The sequence below is a fragment of the Hyla sarda genome, unplaced genomic scaffold (assembly GCF_029499605.1).
Source record: "Hyla sarda isolate aHylSar1 unplaced genomic scaffold, aHylSar1.hap1 scaffold_1019, whole genome shotgun sequence".
Lineage (NCBI taxonomy): Eukaryota > Metazoa > Chordata > Amphibia > Anura > Hylidae > Hyla > Hyla sarda.
In genome coordinates this window covers 125,437-131,436 of record NW_026607638.1, presented here as the reverse complement: position 1 = coordinate 131,436, position 6,000 = coordinate 125,437, and the positions used below count along the sequence as shown (strand labels likewise).

Here is a 6,000-nt window from a genome sequence, read left to right as displayed (position 1 = left end):
GTCAACCACCAGTACACACAGCAGAACCTAAACCCATACCATTATTGCTAAGCAGCAAGACAGGGGCCCATTGCACTCCCACGGGGCCTTTTTAAATGCAATCCATAACCCGGATTTGCCAGGAACCCTTCTTACTCCTCCTACTTGCATGTGACACTGGGCTTAGGATCTGCATAGGAAACACACACACAAGCACACACCTACCTTTGTTGCCTGCAGATGCCTCCTTGGCTGTCCCCAAACGGTATCAAACCAACACCCACGGGAAGCTGTAAGCATAGAGGACATGCCTGCACCCCATTGGACTTACCTGTGTGGGTTAAATCCGGGTTATTTGACAACCTATGGCGGTGATGGTTCTGCTCAGGCAGAGCAGTGCTGATGCTCCTCATAAAGCTGTCGCTGCTGTGAAGGTTCTAGGTGACATCACAAATCCCTATGGTTACATACACAACAAAGCTGGGTTGTTGTTGTTTACACTCTGCAAGGCCTGTGGAAGTGAGTGACATCATAGCACTGTAGTTCTGAGGGTTCAAGATGGATGCAACAATCTCCTGTTGCTTCTATGAAGGCCGTAATAGACGACATCACCAAACAGCTCCATAGTCACATACACAGCAAAGGAGAGATGTTGTTTACACCTAGTGATGTCAGTGGTATTGAGTGACATCACAGCACAGTGCTAAGGCTCCTGGGCCTGGACACAGCAGCGGCTGCAATATCTCAACGGAGAATACGTTTATATCTATGTGTGTGTGTGCGCATATATATATATATATATATATATATATATATATATATATATATTTCTCCGCCGAAATCACTTTTAAACCCATTTCCACCTTTTTTTCCCTTCTCTTCCTCTTACTTTTTTTTCACGTTTTTTTACGTTTTTCTCCTTTTCGCCTCTTTTCTGGGCGTATTATTCTTCTTTTTCTTCTTTTTTTTCGTCTAATGCATACCCCATCAGTGCAGCAATGCTTATTCAATACCGCCAGCAGATGGAGACACTGGGGGATAATTTTCTAAGGATTTATACTGATTTTTCCTGTCTGAATTTGTCGCACAGAAAGTTGCAGGCCAAATATGTGTGACATTTCTGCGACTTTAGCTTCTAGAGCATTTTTACAACATTATACATAGGTGCTGAATACATAAAAAGCGACTGTTCAGCGACAGACAAGTCGCATCGGCTGAAAGTAGGCCAGAATGTCAGTCCATGTTGGAGCAGGTTTAGATACAGTCTAAAGCATAGATCTCAAAGTCTGTGCACAGAATTTAGCAAGGGCCTCGCACCTTCTGATGCATCAGGTAGGTGCACAATAGCATAGCCTAACCCTCTGTACTTTGGTCTATATTGATGCGGGACATAGACAGCCAGCTGATGACCAATCCATTAGTGCAATGGATGGCTGGAAGCATTTGTCTTTGCCTTTGCAATACCACAGAAGCAATGCATGGTCAATGTACAGCAATGACACACCTGTGTGAACAGCCAGGAGACCCCCCCCCCCATGTTATGTTACATAGTTACATAGTTAGTACGGTCGAAAAAAGACATATGTCCATCAAGTTCAACCAGGGAATTAAGGGGTAGGGGTGTGGCGCGATATTGGGGAAGGGATGAGATTTTATATTTCTTCATAAGCATTAATCTTATTTTGTCAATTAGGAACATTCAGCACCCACCCGCTATCAAGGCAGCTGCCTATCATGTCATGCCCTACCTGCACAGGTGTGCTGGCTACTCAAATGATCCAATTAAGGAGGCCATTTAGTCAGCAGCAGCAGAAGTCCTGTGCCTGGACGCTCCAACAGGGGCCAGACACAAGCAGAAGCAGAAGCAGCAGAAGCAGCAGCAGCACCACCTTTTGTTTTTTGGCTGCAGCAGCAGCAAGGCCCACAGGGCTGGCTAGCTGGCTAGCCAGCAAGCAGGTAGCAATGAAAGTAGGAATCTTTCTTTTTAACCCTGTAAGGGGGTGGTGCACTGTACCCGAAGATACTGCCATATCGGGTCAATGCATAGGGCGACGGAAGCAAGCTTCGAAATCGGCCCCCGTTCTCAAAAATTCATTTAATATATGGTCCCCAGATAGGGGACGTATCAGATATTAAACTGATAAGAACAGATACTACACTTGATCTTAGCCAAAAGGCCGAGAAGCGATAACCGTGAAAGGGGCGGGCCCAACAAGGTCCCCTTCATGGGCACTATCACTGCTTGCTGTCAGGGAGGCTGCCAGACAATTTTCCATGCACACTCTGGGCTGGGGGGCAGTCAACCACCAGTACACACAGCAGAACCTAAACCCATACCATTATTGCTAAGCAGCAAGACAGGGGCCCATTGCACTCCCACGGGGCCTTTTTAAATGCAATCCATAACCCGGATTTGCCAGGAACCCTTCTTACTCCTCCTACTTGCATGTGACACTGGGCTTAGGATCTGCATAGGAAACACACACACAAGCACACACCTACCTTTGTTGCCTGCAGATGCCTCCTTGGCTGTCCCCAAACGGTATCAAACCAACACCCACGGGAAGCTGTAAGCATAGAGGACATGCCTGCACCCCATTGGACTTACCTGTGTGGGTTAAATCCGGGTTATTTGACAACCTATGGCGGTGATGGTTCTGCTCAGGCAGAGCAGTGCTGATGCTCCTCATAAAGCTGTCGCTGCTGTGAAGGTTCTAGGTGACATCACAAATCCCTATGGTTACATACACAACAAAGCTGGGTTGTTGTTGTTTACACTCTGCAAGGCCTGTGGAAGTGAGTGACATCATAGCACTGTAGTTCTGAGGGTTCAAGATGGATGCAACAATCTCCTGTTGCTTCTATGAAGGCCGTAATAGACGGCATCACCAAACAGCTCCATAGTCACATACACAGCAAAGGAGAGATGTTGTTTACACCTAGTGATGTCAGTGGTATTGAGTGACATCACAGCACAGTGCTAAGGCTCCTGGGCCTGGACACAGCAGCGGCTGCAATATCTCAACGGAGAATACGTTTATATCTATGTGTGTGTGTGCGCATATATATATATATATATATATATATATATATATATATATATATATATATTTCTCCGCCGAAATCACTTTTAAACCCATTTCCACCTTTTTTTCCCTTCTCTTCCTCTTACTTTTTTTTCACGTTTTTTTACGTTTTTCTCCTTTTCGCCTCTTTTCTGGGCGTATTATTCTTCTTTTTCTTCTTTTTTTTCGTCTAATGCATACCCCATCAGTGCAGCAATGCTTATTCAATACCGCCAGCAGATGGAGACACTGGGGGATAATTTTCTAAGGATTTATACTGATTTTTCCTGTCTGAATTTGTCGCACAGAAAGTTGCAGGCCAAATATGTGTGACATTTCTGCGACTTTAGCTTCTAGAGCATTTTTACAACATTATACATAGGTGCTGAATACATAAAAAGCGACTGTTCAGCGACAGACAAGTCGCATCGGCTGAAAGTAGGCCAGAATGTCAGTCCATGTTGGAGCAGGTTTAGATACAGTCTAAAGCATAGATCTCAAAGTCTGTGCACAGAATTTAGCAAGGGCCTCGCACCTTCTGATGCATCAGGTAGGTGCACAATAGCATAGCCTAACCCTCTGTACTTTGGTCTATATTGATGCGGGACATAGACAGCCAGCTGATGACCAATCCATTAGTGCAATGGATGGCTGGAAGCATTTGTCTTTGCCTTTGCAATACCACAGAAGCAATGCATGGTCAATGTACAGCAATGACACACCTGTGTGAACAGCCAGGAGACCCCCCCCCCATGTTATGTTACATAGTTACATAGTTAGTACGGTCGAAAAAAGACATATGTCCATCAAGTTCAACCAGGGAATTAAGGGGTAGGGGTGTGGCGCGATATTGGGGAAGGGATGAGATTTTATATTTCTTCATAAGCATTAATCTTATTTTGTCAATTAGGAACATTCAGCACCCACCCGCTATCAAGGCAGCTGCCTATCATGTCATGCCCTACCTGCACAGGTGTGCTGGCTACTCAAATGATCCAATTAAGGAGGCCATTTAGTCAGCAGCAGCAGAAGTCCTGTGCCTGGACGCTCCAACAGGGGCCAGACACAAGCAGAAGCAGAAGCAGCAGAAGCAGCAGCAGCACCACCTTTTGTTTTTTGGCTGCAGCAGCAGCAAGGCCCACAGGGCTGGCTAGCTGGCTAGCCAGCAAGCAGGTAGCAATGAAAGTAGGAATCTTTCTTTTTAACCCTGTAAGGGGGTGGTGCACTGTACCCGAAGATACTGCCATATCGGGTCAATGCATAGGGTGACGGAAGCAAGCTTCGAAATCGGCCCCCGTTCTCAAAAATCCATTTAATATATGGTCCCCAGATAGGGGACGTATCAGATATTAAACTGATAAGAACAGATACTACACTTGATCTTAGCCAAAAGGCCGAGAAGCGATAACCGTGAAAGGGGCGGGCCCAACAAGGTCCCCTTCATGGGCACTATCACTGCTTGCTGTCAGGGAGGCTGCCAGACAATTTTCCATGCACACTCTGGGCTGGGGGGCAGTCAACCACCAGTACACACAGCAGAACCTAAACCCATACCATTATTGCTAAGCAGCAAGACAGGGGCCCATTGCACTCCCACGGGGCCTTTTTAAATGCAATCCATAACCCGGATTTGCCAGGAACCCTTCTTACTCCTCCTACTTGCATGTGACACTGGGCTTAGGATCTGCATAGGAAACACACACACAAGCACACACCTACCTTTGTTGCCTGCAGATGCCTCCTTGGCTGTCCCCAAACGGTATCAAACCAACACCCACGGGAAGCTGTCAGCATAGAGGACATGCCTGCACCCCATTGGACTTACCTGTGTGGGTTAAATCCGGGTTATTTGACAACCTATGGCGGTGATGGTTCTGCTCAGGCAGAGCAGTGCTGATGCTCCTCATAAAGCTGTCGCTGCTGTGAAGGTTCTAGGTGACATCACAAATCCCTATGGTTACATACACAACAAAGCTGGGTTGTTGTTGTTTACACTCTGCAAGGCCTGTGGAAGTGAGTGACATCATAGCACTGTAGTTCTGAGGGTTCAAGATGGATGCAACAATCTCCTGTTGCTTCTATGAAGGCCGTAATAGACGACATCACCAAACAGCTCCATAGTCACATACACAGCAAAGGAGAGATGTTGTTTACACCTAGTGATGTCAGTGGTATTGAGTGACATCACAGCACAGTGCTAAGGCTCCTGGGCCTGGACACAGCAGCGGCTGCAATATCTCAACGGAGAATACGTTTATATCTATGTGTGTGTGTGCGCATATATATATATATATATATATATATATATATATTTCTCCGCCGAAATCACTTTTAAACCCATTTCCACCTTTTTTTCCCTTCTCTTCCTCTTACTTTTTTTTCACGTTTTTTTACGTTTTTCTCCTTTTCGCCTCTTTTCTGGGCGTATTATTCTTCTTTTTCTTCTTTTTTTTCGTCTAATGCATACCCCATCAGTGCAGCAATGCTTATTCAATACCGCCAGCAGATGGAGACACTGGGGGATAATTTTCTAAGGATTTATACTGATTTTTCCTGTCTGAATTTGTCGCACAGAAAGTTGCAGGCCAAATATGTGTGACATTTCTGCGACTTTAGCTTCTAGAGCATTTTTACAACATTATACATAGGTGCTGAATACATAAAAAGCGACTGTTCAGCGACAGACAAGTCGCATCGGCTGAAAGTAGGCCAGAATGTCAGTCCATGTTGGAGCAGGTTTAGATACAGTCTAAAGCATAGATCTCAAAGTCTGTGCACAGAATTTAGCAAGGGCCTCGCACCTTCTGATGCATCAGGTAGGTGCACAATAGCATAGCCTAACCCTCTGTACTTTGGTCTATATTGATGCGGGACATAGACAGCCAGCTGATGACCAATCCATTAGTGCAATGGATGGCTGGAAGCATTTGTCTTTGCCTTTGCAATACCACAGAAG

General features: G+C 45.6%; 2 non-coding genes across 2 annotated transcripts; both read right to left on the bottom strand.

Annotated features, from left to right (window-relative positions):
- Positions 1-1,977: 1,977 nt before the first annotated feature.
- LOC130298747 (U2 spliceosomal RNA) lies at positions 1,978-2,168 on the bottom strand. The gene has a single exon (XR_008850051.1). It is a non-coding gene; the product is annotated as a U2 spliceosomal RNA (small nuclear RNA).
- A 2,091-nt stretch (positions 2,169-4,259) lies between these two features.
- LOC130298797 (U2 spliceosomal RNA) lies at positions 4,260-4,450 on the bottom strand. The gene has a single exon (XR_008850094.1). It is a non-coding gene; the product is annotated as a U2 spliceosomal RNA (small nuclear RNA).
- Between the last annotated feature and the right edge of the window lie 1,550 nt (positions 4,451-6,000).